The 13,746-nt window shown below is 42.8% G+C and overlaps 1 long non-coding RNA gene across 4 annotated transcripts in view; it reads left to right on the forward strand.

Moving 5' to 3' along the window:
* The window catches only part of LOC146431575 (uncharacterized), a 115,212-nt gene that overhangs the window by 70,740 nt on the left and 30,726 nt on the right, over positions 1 to 13,746 (forward strand). For all 4 annotated transcript variants that reach the window (XR_014854690.1, XR_014854693.1, XR_014854691.1 and 1 more), the window contains one exon: positions 13,009 to 13,131. This is a non-coding gene — a long non-coding RNA (uncharacterized LOC146431575). The remainder of the gene's footprint in view (positions 1 to 13,008; positions 13,132 to 13,746) is intronic.

Genomic DNA, 13,746 nt, shown 5'->3' on the forward strand with positions numbered 1-13,746 from the left:
CTGTGGCCACACATGCAGCTGCCCAGCAGGAATGGCAAGCATTCCCTTCAGGAGAAGTCTGACTAGCTGATACCAAAGCACAGAAGAGGCTCCCACTGACTTGTGCTGAAGCACTGGTGCTTTGCCTGGCTGCTGGCAAGCTGCTTTGCAAGCTCTCAGCGAGTCTGGGTTTCCAGGGCCTGCTGGCTCTGTGCCCCTCAGCCATTCAGGCTGCTCCTGGCTCTGGGATGCACAGGTTTGGGATAGATGTGTCCCAGCAGCTGCCTGGGTTGAGGGTACCCAGCTCCATGGTTTCCATTTGGAAAAGCACTCTGGCAACCTCTGCTGTGCCCTTCTGCCAGCCTGGCAACAGCCTTGGGGACACCTGGCTCCTTCTTGGGTTATTGGAAAGAAAAGATGAGTGCCTGGCAGCTCAGGGGACCAAAAAATTGAAATCTCAGCTGTTGTCTAATTTGGAAAAACTTAATATTGTTTTGATGGATTTTCTTTCTCATTTCCTGTCTATAAAGAATGCTCTAATTTCTGGTCTTCTCTCCAAAACAGAATGATGATAATTTTATTCCAAACTTCCCATGGACTAAATTTCAGTTATTCTACTCTCCAGATTAATCAGATTTTCTCTTGCATGTCTGCTGTCCAGACCACAGTCTCTGTTTTTCTGTGTTTGTCCAACTGATCCCTCTGGCCTAGAACAACCCCAAAATACAGTAAGATCTTATGGTTAAGAGAAAATTCTAAGTTAGGGAGCAAACTGATACAGAAAAGTTCAGTCTGAGAGCATCAGTTGTGTTAATAATTATCAAAGGAGGAAGGGTCAGTTTGGGAGACTGTGGCTTCCCATCTCATTGAGATGGTTTCTGAGCCAAAATCTCAATGGTGAGGTCATACTGTCCCCAGTGAAAAGGTGAAATACATAAACCTTTAAGGGAGTGGCTCTGCACCAGTGTTTTGCAGTGTATTGGTTGTTAAAGAAATCTTCAGTTACCAGAGATTAAGGAAGGACTTTCTTGGTTTGTTTTAATGTTGTGGAGTGCTAGATACCTGCAGCAGGTAAACATGCTGTGTGCTCAAAGCAAATGCACGGATCTTGGAGATTGCTGAGTGTCCTGACCCTGGGAATAACACCTGGGATGGTATTTCCATCATTCCTGTGCAGACAATAACCCTGTCCAAAATCTCCAGTTGTCCCCTTGCTGGTGTGTGTGTCCTGGCTCAGCTCAGCTCTCTCTGCCCTTCCTTGCTAGCAGAGGAAGTGGGAACATGCTCAGGAGTCTCATCTGTGCCCTGGGTGTCATTCCTTGTCCTGGGATCACCAGTTTGGTGCCTGCACTAACTCACAGCACTCCTAATCTGTGGCTTTTGGGAGCTGCTGAGATTTGCACCTTAGACATGCAGCAGCTTGGGCATGAGAGGATGTGCTTGAGAGTCTCTGCTGTATCAAAAAAAGAAAGGATTTGATCCAAGAATGCCCCTCCACATTAAGAAATTCAGTTATTAAATGCCCTCTATTTCAGGGGCTCTGTGATGGAGCATTTGGGAATTTAAATTAGTAGGTCAGGTTGGCATGTCATGAGTGCCCCTTCTCACACTGCAGTATTATTTTTAATCAAACTGTTAAATAATAATGCTTTTAAAAGAAACAAAAGCCACTTCAGGAGAACATTGTGTCCTGAAGTACCCCAAACAATGCTGCTGCTCCAAATTCCTGCTCGCTGTGTGGTGAGGGGAGCAGGACAAGCTTGGGACTTTCTATTATGAGCCCTGAGCCACTGCCACTGGTGAGAAATGGAGTAAGAAGGGTGGAAGGGAGTCTGTAACACCACAGAGGCAAGGCTGCTGTCTGAAACTGGCCCTTTATATAACCTGGTTTATTTTAATGGCTCTCAGTAGCTAGGACTGATTGGCAGCAGCAGGGCTCACACCTTGCCTTGGAGGAGCAGCCTGCAGCGGGCAGTGGCACTGTGAACCTCCACACCCTGCCACCAGCATGCCCAGCCAGTGTTCCACTCATCCCCTCATGCCCTTTGGCTCCTGCTGTCCCTGCTGAGCCTGGCAGAAAGGCTTCAATTATTCCGATTGCACTGATGGTTCTGTGCCAGGCTGGACACTGCACTGTTGCCAGGAGTGAACAGTCACCTCCTTAGGTCACTGCTGCCTGTCCATGGTGCCTCTGGCACTGCTCATGGGGCTCTCTGCTGCACAGGTCTGCATCCATCCACAAGTGGAGACATTGTCCAGAGAGATGGTTGGAGACCTTTGGTGGCCCTGCTGGCACCCACGTGCTCCTCAATCCTGACGTTTCTTTACAGGGAGCAGTGCTCTATAAAATTGAGTGGTGCATGGACAGACCCAGTCCAAGCCAAATTAAGTTGTAGCCTCTGATGTGACTACAGCATGAAGAAGCAATCTCTTTTTCATTTTTATGTTATACTGGCACAAAAGGCCTGTGAATGCTATAGTACAGCTGGAGTTTGTTCAGGTTGGAAGAGATCTGGGGATTGGTGGGTCGTTCAAGGGATGGATACATACATAAGGAAACAAGGGTTATGGAAAGGTGGGAAGTTGGAAGAGAAGGAGTAAAATCATGTGTGGAGGAGAGCTGGGGTGATCTTCCATCCTCAGAAAAAAAGAACAGTTCTCGAGTCCCTTCAATTACTGCATCTAAAATAATGGGTAAATAGTCTCAGAGGAGCTGGGAGAAGCCAGAGAAGTATAAATTACCATAGCTTCAAGAATCTGTGGTTCTAGGAGGATTAGCATGTCCTATGGAGAATGGCAGCACTGAGAACAGCTCTCTTCCTTTTGTCCACCATAACTATACAGGGATGATTTTTGTGCTGTAGGATTATGAGTTACTTGCTGGAATTTAAGATGTCCAAGACTGAATGGGCTTTATGCATCTGATTTCAGAAGGAACGGGATTTTGCACTCCCTAAGATCAGAGGTTCATTTCAGAAATGATTACTGAGGGAGAGTATGATTGCACACCTCATACTTGCACAAGTTTTATTTGCATATCTTTGTCAGTTAAAATCTGCAGAGTGCAGACACAGCTTTGGGGTACCCAGCTATGAGCTCTGTGTGTCTTGACACACAGGGAGATGTTAATCCCATTTCTGATGGCCTCTAAGCAACTGTGTGCCTGCTTGCAGCAGCTTCCTAAGGTGTAGTCACAGAGATGTTTCAGGAGTCTGCCCTGTTCTTCTGAGGCATTGGATAGCACAAATGCCTTTTACAATGGTCTTGCTCTAAATACCCTTGAGCTCACTGCTTTGCAATTCAAAAGCAGGCAGTAATAAAACACTCCTAGAATGTAGAAGCTCTTTCTCCACCCTGCCAATAAACTCTTGAATTATTTGCACATTGCATTTAATTAGATTTTCTTTTATTGTAACAAAAAGAAAGTTCAGCTGATGCGCTCATTTAAGCAAGATGTTAGTGCCACTCTTTTCTTCTCTGGTGCTGTATCAATCCCTGTTCTCTAGGAGTGTGCTTCTTGATGCAATTGGATTTGGGTTGTTGGCTGGTTGGTTTTTATGACCTTCCTTCTATTCCAGCACTTTGATTCCTGGGGACAGCAGAAGGTTTCCTCTGGAGAGAGGTCCTTGTGACATTCTGTCTGTTCCCTTCTCCCTTCTGTCATTGCCTTCTGCTCCCTCTTCTGTTTCTTCTTCCTTTGAAATGGCTGTTTAAGGAGGAAGGGGGCATTGCTGCTTACAATGCACTGGACCCTCAGCCCAGATTGTTGCAGTTCATTCTCTAGAACTGCCATGCAGTGCTGAAAGAATGTGAGCAATATTTATGGTATTGTGTATTACAATGGCAGCCAGAGGCCCAAAGCAAACACAAGGGCCTTTGTGCTTCCCATCATGCAAACAGAAGTCCCACACCATGAAACATCAAAATGCACAAGACAGGCATAGAGTTAGGGAATTTCCAGTCGCTGGAAGTTTCCCACTTCTTAGGCAGTTGTATTTTGGGACTGGGCTCCTCTCTATAGAGCTGGAATAATAATTTCCTCTGTCCATGTTGTGTTTAAATCTTCATTATATGTGGCAAGTTTGTCTATTCTGGAGTTGAGCAACAATAAACAACCTTTCATTTTACTTTTTCCTTTTATATCCCCTTCTCTCTGAGATTGTGTTTCCATACATTCACTTTCTCCTCACCTCACTCTCTTTGTTTAAGCACAGACCCACAGCAAATCCATCAATCCCAAACCAGCCATTATACCTTTTTTCCTCTCAAGGGATGCATTTATGTGTGTAAGGTCACCAAGCTCACTAAAGACTGCTTGTTTAAAAATCTGTGTGATTGCTAACATTTACGTAACCAGATGTAAAACTGGCTGAAACACCTTTCAAAACATCATTGGAAACCTGTGCTTTACCTTTGATTTTGATTAGAGAAACCACACTTAAAAGAGTGTGTTCTCTTCCTCTGGAAAGGTCTTGCATTTTATGTTGATCTAAGCTGAAGGGTACTTTTTGGGGAGGTGGGTTAATGCACTGTAGGACTTGGGGCATCCCAAAGCTCTGGGGGTCTGGAAAAGTCAACCATGGACTCATGAATTTTACCTCTACAAAATGCTCAACTGCTTAATGCTCAACAGACTCAATTAAGAACTATTTTATACTGCAGAACCTAGACCACAGGAGCAGAGAGTGAAACCCAGAAAGATTCAGGGTTGTTTCAGTCTTGGAGAGACTGTCCAAAGCAGGCAGAGGCATGAGAGCATAGAAATTAAAGTATGGCCCTAATGGGGTGTTAGCCTCCCCTGCACATTCTGGATCTTCAGCTGCCAAAAACTCAGGACACTGAGAGTTTTCCAATCCTGAGGAACTGAATTGCAATGCAAAAAAATCACCATCCTTAGCAGAGAAATTTCACAATTCTTACATTAATCATTTTCTGTGTTATATTATAAGGCCTTTACATCTCACAGCTGTATTGAGGTGACCACAATGAAACAGTAGAGTGTAATGAAATGTTATGGTTCATTTGGTAATTTGGAGTTGTGTCGTTAGCTTAGCAAAAACTGATAAAGCAAAAAAGGTAAAACATTGTCTTTCTTTTCTCAAGAGACTAGTTTTGTGCTTAAAAAAAAAAAAGTCGGTAACTGAAGGCACTGTAGTTCCTGCAGATATTGGGATTATGTGCTGCTCTGTGTGAGAGAAGGACCCTCTTGCCCTGAAAATTGGGCAAAGCCTACAAATAGTGCATATTTGACCTGTATTTTCTGGTGACCAGTGATACCAAGGGGTACTCAGAGTCCCCATTCCAAGCACAGCCTTGTTCAAGACTCCATGGGTGAACATGAGCCATAATTGGTGTTTTTACCTGTAAAACAGCTCAGCTGAAGAGCAGATTCTTGGCTTGGCTTTGTCCCAGCCTACAGGGTACAGTTCACTTGAGGTAAAGAACATCAGTCATTGTTCTCTGCCAGCAGAGTGCCTGGGAAATAGGGTACACCTGGTTATCAGAAACCTTTGATGGATCTTTTCCATCAGTTAAAGACTACATGGAGAGCTGCATTTTTCCAAACCTGGTGTAGAAAATGTATGGAAAACATTTGAAAAGGCCTACCTGGCAGTTAATGCTGGTAAACTTTATTTTAAAGCCCTTGAAAAGGACTCCAATGTTGCATTAGTTGCAGATGTCATGAGGACAAAACCCAATGTCAACAGGTTCTTAGAGTAAGGCAGTAAAGCCTTAGGTACGTTCTGTTACCTTAAGATGGATTTTTGTCTTTGTGGCACTCTGGCACAAACCAGAAAGTCAGCTTTTGAATAGGATGTGATGCTCCTACTAAAAAAAAAAATAAGAAGAAACCAGCATCTACAGCAGATAAAACAAGTGAAATGTTTTTCTCTTTCTGCATGTTTGTTGCTGAAACTGTGGGGGGTTTTGTTGGGATTTTTTTGAGATAAGCATAGCAAAAGAATCTTTGACACAAAACTAAAAAGTAGTCTTGTATCCCAAACATATGTGATGAACTCCAATAAGTTGTAGATGTATTTGACTGGGAGCAAAGTTGCAGAGTGTTCCCCATGTTGAGCAAGCAACATACTTTGGACAAAGGCAGTATTTAGAAATGAAACTCTCAAGGTCCTTCTGAGCTTCTAAATCTTTTTGTCTCTGACAGGTGTGTTGACACAAAATGCTTTTTGAGATCTTGCAAGATGTAACAATATTTAATTTTAGTTAGGGTTTTGTAGAAAAATATTATATTGGTGCCTGACAATTGGTATGGGACTACTTATTCCTTATATAGTAACATTATTAAAAATGGCCCTTCAGAAAGTTACGAAAACTCCTCCTTACCATGTTTTTCCATGGCTGCTGTTCCATTTCCCATTGGACAAAGGAAGAACCCATGACCATGGCTACCTAACAGTGCCAGAAGAGCACAATCCTGTTTCACCTTTTCTTGCACTGTTAATGGCAAAGTATGAATCACAGTTACTGCTGGGTACGCCTTCAGAATGATGTATGGCGCTTCGGACGTGCATATCTGTAATTAATGAGAGGGAGTTGCATGGCTAATTCCCTGTGCACTGCTGACATCCTGTCTGCAGCTTTGTCCCTGATCTTTTACTTACGTGCCTCCAACAGCCGGTTATTGCATTACATCCTTGTATTATATAAATAAAGCCTTGACCTTTGTCCTTTGCAATATTGGTTCAGAGCAGTCTTAATTCAATTTGGAAAAGAAGCCTGAGCGTTAAAACCATTTGAATCTCCTTATACACCTCCAAGTTGATGGGACTATTTCTGCTTAAGAGAAAGCAGTAAGGCTAAGAAATTGCCTTCTAGCTTTTTGTCATTGACAAATGAGTGAGTGTTTCTTCACGTTGAAACTATGCAGGAAGCCCTCTCTGGGCAGGGAGTACACATCCTCCTCTGCATTGCAAGGCAGCATGGGTCTACAGAAACTATTAGCAGTGCAGTATTTTGTTTATTATTTCATCAAACAATTCTGAAACAATAACCGTCCTGAGGCAAGTTCCTCTCCCTGCTGCAGGCAAATCTCCAGTAGTTTTCTTATTTTTCCCCATCACCACATTCTATAGCTTATTTAGGGCTTGTTTCTGTGAATCCTCCCTGATAGAATCAGGCTGGCCCTAGAAATATTACAGTGCCATAAGACAGACACCAGCTTGTGGGGATACTGGTGTTGGAAGCTCAGGTCCTCCTCAGGAAAGGTCTGATCTCTTTTCCCTGTCACCATCCATGTGGTTATGTTGGTTTTTTGCAATGTGTGTGTTAAAAGTGGAGGTAAGCAGGGTGCTGACATCCCTCAGTGTCTAAACCCTGCTACTGCTGAGCTTCAGTTCCCCACTGATTAAAAATGGGGGCAAAGGTGCTTAATTATCTTCTGCGGATGTTGTGGGATAAATTCATTAAAGATTTGGAGTATTAGAGCTAAACACAATCCGGCTTTTATTAAAATCATCATGACTATAATGCTGTTAGTACCTCTGTGCAAATCCTAGCAAAAGTAATTTTTTTATAATGATAGCGATACAGATCCTCTCATTATCCAGGACAACTCAAATTCACTCCACAAATAACTGCCAAAGGTTGAGACTGCATGATGCGAAATATAATTGATTTTTAATATGTTAGGGCACAACTGCTGTTAAGTGATGTGCAATGTCATTTTCTCTTGTTGGATGTTTGGCAGTGTTTTGCAGAAACCTGTATGTGATTTATACCATTGCTAGAGATTTTGGGGAGGAGAAGCCTGAGAAAAACAAGAAAAGGAAAACAAATAGTTTGCTTGAATTTTTCATCCATTGCCACTTCCACTTTTTCTTGTTTAATGAAAACTGGCTTTAAATCAATTTTTTATTATTTATAGATTTTAAACTGGGAGCAGTTACATAATCAGAATTAAGAATTTCTATTTTTATTTTATTATTCACTTCAGATTTTTACCCTTAGTGGAGAAAAAAAAAGGATTCCTAGCAAACCTGTACAGGTTTCCTTTGGGAGAAGTAAAATAAACCTTGAGCACTGATAAGCTGATTTACTGCATTTAGATTCCCCTTGCCCCTCACTTTTGGGACAATTATGTGTAAGCAGTGATTGCACGAAGCTGCCTGGATTCCATGTAAATGATATGTCTTTGGCATATGGGAGTTTTTGTAAATCATTTAAAGCAAGGCATTCTTTATGCTTGGCAGAGGAAGGATACAGAGAGCTTTTGTACCTCAGTTGCATCAAATTGAATATTTCTTTAATCACCCTGGAGAAGAATGCACTTGATTGCATTCTGTGAGTTCTGCAGTTATTGTTTTTGGGTAGACCTGGTGGGTAATGAATGACCTGACTCCTCACTGCCACCAGCCAGCCACCCCCTCGAACCCACCAGCTCTCCCTTGGGCAAGACCTGTTCCACTGGAGTAGTAACTGTGCAGTAGTCAAAAGAAAAGAATGTGAGGGAATGAATAGCCATTAATAACAAAGTTGGCAACCTCCTGTGAGGAGAGCTATTTTCACATTAAAATCTTCTCCAAAGTAATGAAGTCTTGCTTCATTTGAAGTCTTAGCAGGTAATTGCACAGAAGGTGATTTCCAGGTAAAGATTTTTTTTTTCCCCTGAATGAGGGGTGAATACTCACTATTTAAAAACAGACAAAAAGCTCAAACTGTCGAAGAATTAGCACCTAGTGGAGAAGCTTAATACTTGCAGTTTTTCCTTAATAAGATGGTGCTAAAAAGACAGGAACTCTTATATGACAGATTATTAATTCTCCAGAAGAGGGAAACTGATGAAAGCTTGTGACTCTTTCTGCATATGGCTATGTGGTGACATATTTAATTTTGAAGTCTATCAAATCTGAACCTTTCCCTCCCTTTTTTCATTTGCAGGAAACAGTGAAGGTAAGGCCAGAACTAAAAAAGAGATATTTTACTGTCATCAGTTTAGACATGTTCCTGGGAAATATTATGAAGAATATTAAGGGGGAAAAAAACATTTCTCCATTTTAGTATGCTCAGTTTTCACTCATAAGCTCCAAGATTAAAGTAGTCACTTTAATTAATCTAGTCTCAATCCTCAGTCAAAAAAAGAGTGGAGAGGAGCCCTGGTCTGCTGGGGTATTAAATTGACAGAGTCAGAGTGAGTAGCAGAAACCTCAGAGGAATCCCAATCCTTGGCCTCGGTTTATGAGCTACTTACCAATTTGACAAATGTAGTGCCAATTTGACAAATGTAACTTTTTCAGTGAAGGACTCATTCCGATGCCATTGTGTTTTCTGACAGTGGGGAGAAAGGAGTTAAACTGCTGCTGCTGCTGCTTTCCCTCTGAAGAAAGAGCCATGATGCATCTGCAGCCAGCCTTTCCCTGGTGCTTCAGCTCGGCACAGGAGGGATAAGCCTCTGCCAGGAGGCAGACAGGGTAATGCTATTAGTTAGGAGCACGAAATGCTCATCCCCTGTTTGGAGCAGCTACTAGAAAGCGATGCGTGACATCCTAAACCAACAGGATGAGCACATCTCATTCCTACTGAGCTCTACAAGCGTGTGGGGGCAGAGCTTTGCCCATCCTATTTTTATTGAATGCGTGTGTTAGAGGCTTTATTTTCACCAGGGTCAGCAAAATCTCTGGATAGACGTGTCTGCACAAACAGGTGCAAGCATTTGGTTTGTCATCCCCATCTGGAAGTGGGGCAGCCTGGGCTGGGAGCTGTGCTTTGTGTGCTGAGGAGTGGAGCTCGGGCAGGGTGACGCAAACAAAAAGGGACTTCCCAGCCTCAAACACTTCACATCTGGTGGGACACAGTGAGAGCAGGGCTGCCTCTGCCCATATGTGTGGATATGTCGAATGTAAACAAGAATCCAGTTAATTTTCACACACTTGTTACGGCTTCCCCTGTCTCAGTGGAGGCCTCCTAGAGCCCTCCTCCTCCTTGATCTTGCTGGGAAAGCCTGGATTTATGACAATTTAGGCTTTTCCATGGACACACACTATGGTGACAGACGTGGGACAGTGGCTTCATCTCAGCATCAGGGAGAGAGATGAGCCAGGCTGGGGCAGATTCAGCCTCATCAATCCACATTGCCACCTTAATTTATCAGCCAGTGCCACAGGGAACAGGGAGCCAGAGTGATAGAAGGGAAAGGCTTCTTAAAAGAAATACCCAGGAGGTCATAAAATGTCTTAAATTGGGAGGAGGGGCTTAGTTGTCAATCAGTACTCAGTGTTCCTGGCATGGCTATCCAGATAAGCACATCCCTAAATAGGGTATCTGGGATGGGAAGTGATTTGTCTCCCCAGTTTGATGCTTGCTCTTTTAACCAGAACCACGGAAGTGGAAAACGTCAATGATTTCTCATATGTGTACTAAACGCACAGGTTGTGATTATTTATAATTTTTTTCCTGTCAAAATCTGGGGCCCATTTGAAGCAGCAGTTCAGCGCTCTGCTAGTGCCGCAGGTGGTCAAACGTCAGGAGAGGATGGAAAAATAGGGAAAAGCTGCTTGGCTGTGGGTCTGTGAGTCCTGCCGAGGTGTGGCAGTGTCCCCAGGAGCTGGGACCTTCCTGTGCGTGGGTGTGGGGGACAATGGCTAGACCTGGCCAGTGAATCAGAGTCTGGGCTCACCCTGCAATCAGCAGGGAAGTGAGCTTCCTCTCATTTAACCAGTTTATTTTTAAGTGGAGAAGGCTGTGAGATTTGTTCCTTTTTCTCAGGCACTTCATGTCCTTTGGAGATCCCTGAAGGTGAGGTGTGAGCAGCCTCAGGGACTTTCCTTGGGGAACCACATCCTGGTATCTTCACTGAGCACCAAACTACTGAGAGCATGGCAGAATCTCCTGATGCTGCCTGAGCTTCCTTCCTCTGTGTTCCCAAGGAGAGCAGTGGAAGCTGGTGCTGAGCAAAACCCCCATGTCCTGGCTCTGCTGAGCCTGTGCTGTCCACAGCTGCATCTGGTGACTGTCACTGTGGTCCTGGTGAGCAGTGAGGTTCTTGGGCACCATTGCAGTTAGTTTGGTCTGGGCTTTTGCTGAGATGTACAGAATTTTAGGCTGTAAGCCTGCCTCACTGCCCATTTGTGACCACACACTCTGGACTTTCTTCTACTGGACATTGTGTGAGAAAACTGTGGAAATAGTCTCTGTCTATGGACTAGTGGATATTTCTCCATGGAGTTATTACTCTCATGGGCAGTATTTGAGATGCTGCCAGGCAAAATAAATAATACAAAATTATTTCCCAGCACAGAATAATCTATCTCAGACACTGTGAATCTGATTTTCAAGACTATTCCTTCATACAGGAAGCCTGGATACATCAAGGCAATCTAATGTGATAGATGTTTATTTTCCATATTTTGATGAAATGTGTTATGTCTGTGCTCTTCTATTCATTGATTTCTCTGTCTCCATTCCACACTCTGTTTCTCTGTGGGAAGACACGATCTAAGTGCTGCCTGGGTGCTGCAGGTCTGGATCTGGTGCTGTTCCCATGTGAGATGTCTCTCTGAGGCAATGCTGTTTTGGGAATCTGAGCAGGTTTGTCTGTGGCACAGCCCTGCACTGTGCAGACGTGCTGATTTCCTCATCTGTCTGTCGTGGGGATCTCCAGCACACCTCTGCACTACCTGGTGTAGGCATGCCTGTGTTTGCAAAACACCAGCAGTAATTAATTATTAAGTAGGAAACAAAGGAATGCATGTAAGAGCCTTTCTTAGAGCAGTTCAAGGTCTGCCCATGCTTACAGCTCCCTCCTTTTATTCTACTCTTCTCTCTAGGTATAATAATTTACTTTAGCCCAAATTAATCCATGTGTTTCGACCTGTTTTCCCATCCTCTTGATGTTCTCCAGGATAGAATAGCTTTTGGGAGGTGGTTCTTTAACTCTCACTGAACTTTTGCCAAACCAGTAGTGTTCTCAGAGAGGAATGTCGAGTGCTTAACTACAATTAATTTTAGTCAAAAAGAGAATAAATAGCACACCACTTCATGTGTCAGAACAAAACCTGTGTGATGTTTGGGTAGGTTTTAACCATAGCTCCACTGAAATGTGTATATTATACTGCTTTCTGTGGGGAAGGGGACAGAAAGGGGACTCTCCCAAAGCTGGAAATGATGCACAAAATTTCATTTCACCCCTACAAAGGTGTGAGTGTAGGTAACTGGAGAGAGTGGTCTCACTTCCACATCCTTCATTTTTACCTGATTATCCCTGTTTGCAAAGCAAAACTCTTCAGATACAAAAGTAAACACAGACTTGACTGAACCTAAAATACCAAATGTTGTCACTCCTGTGATCACAGAATCATAGAAGGGTTTGGGTTGGAAGAGTCCTGAAGATCATCTCGTTCCAAACCCCTGCCATGGGCAGGGACACCTTCCACCAGACCAGGTTGCTCAAAGCCCCATCCAACCTGGCTTTGAGCACTTCCTGGGATGGGGCAGCCACAGGTTTTTGGGTTTTCTGGCCCATCTGTGCCACCACTCTCACAGTAAAGAATTATCTCTCTGCTGTGACTAAAATCTTGGGGGTTTTTCACATACAAATCCTTTTACAAGGCCTGAAGTTTTCACCAATGAACAAGACAGAGATCTGTAGACACCCATCTAAACTCAAGATATTCTGGATTTCTGATATTTCCCCTCTCCACTTTTTCACCCTATTTTAAAATATCCTTATAATTCCTTATTTAAACCATTGTTCAGGAAGCAACAAACAATATTAACATAAACCATGTAAACAAGGCAGCATTACACAAGGGCAATGTCAGACACTATTAATTGATATTTCTAGCTATGATAGTTTCCTTCTCCTTTCTTGATTTTGTTGGGGTTTTTTGGGTTTCTTTGTTTTTGGGGTTTTTTTGTTGGATTTTTTTTGGTTGGTTGGTTGGTTAGTTAGTTTTTGGTGGGTTTTTTTTTTTGTTTTTTTTTTTTTTTTTACTCCACCCATTCTTTCCTTTCTAATGTTTCTTGGGGTTTTTTTCAGTCGATGAATGTAGGGCTTCTTCAATTATTTTGCAGGCATGCAATGAAAAATAGTTAAGAAAACTACTTTTAAGGGGCTGAAATCTGGAGGAGATTGAATCCTGGCTCATTTGGCACAGGGAAGACAAGCAACCATGCAGGACTGGAACCATCTAGTTGGTAAGACTGGTTAGAGTAAAATCAAAAGAAGAGAGCCTTTTACTCAAAGTCATGCAATTTATTACCCCACGATAGCTTCTCCAGAAGAATATAATACCTTGCTGTAATAGTAACCAGGAAAATACCTTGAGGTTTTAAAGCAGGATGTGCAGTTCAGGCTGGTTACTGAGTGATAAATGATCCAGGCTGCACAGCAAAACTATACAAACACATTATTTCAGCTAGCACAGCAAAGCACTTCAGATATAAATTAAAAATAACTGCAGTCTTGTGGTCCTTGTCAATTATTTACAAGCCTCTTGAAATATTTCCTTATCTGCCTTTCTCATAAGAAATTAGGCAATTAGAGTAGAAGTCTGAAGCCAGAGAACATCAAATAGTGAATCATTATGGCATCGTTACATGGGAAGTAGGAACAAGGGGAAGGCCAAAAGAAAACCCAAAGGTTTTTCATCTTCAGGAAATCTATTTTAAATTAAATTGAAATAAAAGCCTTAAATAAGTTTAACGTAATTCTGAGGAAGAGGCAGTTGCACAATAAAGAGGTATTTGCCGCTGAAATTCAACTTCATGCTGTTCAGGGTATTTCTAAACAAACAAAAAAACCTTTCCTGT

This window comes from Lichenostomus cassidix, chromosome 12, assembly GCF_008360975.1.
Source record: "Lichenostomus cassidix isolate B80296 chromosome 12, HeHo_3.0, whole genome shotgun sequence".
NCBI lineage: Eukaryota > Metazoa > Chordata > Aves > Passeriformes > Meliphagidae > Lichenostomus > Lichenostomus cassidix.